Source organism: Sceloporus undulatus, unplaced genomic scaffold, assembly GCF_019175285.1.
Source record: "Sceloporus undulatus isolate JIND9_A2432 ecotype Alabama unplaced genomic scaffold, SceUnd_v1.1 scaffold_42316, whole genome shotgun sequence".
Taxonomy (NCBI): domain Eukaryota; kingdom Metazoa; phylum Chordata; class Lepidosauria; order Squamata; family Phrynosomatidae; genus Sceloporus; species Sceloporus undulatus.
The window spans coordinates 1-1,009 of NW_024845226.1; the positions used below are offsets into that span (position 1 = coordinate 1).

General features: G+C 52.8%; 1 non-coding gene across 1 annotated transcript; it reads left to right on the forward strand.

Annotated features, from left to right (window-relative positions):
- Nucleotides 1-365: 365 nt before the first annotated feature.
- Nucleotides 366-610, forward strand: LOC121918827. The gene has a single exon (XR_006101311.1). It is a non-coding gene; the product is annotated as a small nucleolar RNA U3 (small nucleolar RNA).
- Nucleotides 611-1,009: the final 399 nt, after the last annotated feature.

Below are 1,009 nucleotides of genomic sequence, written 5' to 3' on the forward strand. Positions count from 1 at the left end.
TGCCCTGAGGCTGAGAGAGTGTGACTTGCCCAAGCACATGCAAGGAACCAGATCTGCCAGGTGGGCGGGCAGGATCTTGATTGGGGGAGTGGAATATGCTAATCTGGGGCATGGACTATGCTAATCCTGCTGTCTGCTTCTTTTCCTGCAGAGAGACTGCAAAGGTGCCTTCCCTCCATCTGGGCTGCCGCAGGAGTCCTTTGCTGGCCTTGCCTGGATCTGTGCTGCCCCTGAATCCAAAATGGGGTCCTGGGGGTCCCTGGGTGCCAGGCAAAGGGCATCCGAGGGGGACTTGGCCCTTGGCTCCCCTCGGCCTGGAAGCTCGGCTGCCTCTGCTGGGCCTTTCTGGAGCTCCAGTTCAGGCCAAGACTATACTTTCAGGGATCATTTCTATAGTGTCTCACTAGAGAAGTGCATTCGAAAGTGGTCGGTCGAGCGAACCACGAGGAGGAGGCCGAGTGGTCTCTCCTGAGCGGGAAGTTGGCAGGGGGCGCCCCCAGATGCAGTGGGGTCCCCTCCACTGGGTCAATGGGGCCTTCCTCTGCCATTGAGGACCGTTCTGCCTTCCCTTTATGGGGAGGATGGAGGGAGAGACCACAAGCTGAGTGGTTCGCTCAAAAGAAAACCCTTTTTTTAAACTGGTTTAATAATAGATTTCTCTACTTTTCCCCCTTCACTTTACCATTTGGAAACATAGAATGAGTGCATGCTCCAAAACCATCCACTAAGACTGGGTCCACATTGCAGAGATCATCCATCTTGGCACCGCTTTAACTTCCATGGCTCAGTGCTAAGGAATTCCAGGAATTGTAGTTTGTTGTGGCACCAGATCTCTCTCTGACAGAGAAGGCTAAGGGTCTCACAGTTCCCAGAATCCCATAGCACTGAGCCAAGGCATTAAATTGAGTTATTTCTGCAGTGCGAATGCAGTCTTGCAGAGAACGGACACAGAACAAATTGGAAAACTGCTGGTCGGCCTTGGAGAGCACTTCTGTTTGAAATTGAGTTG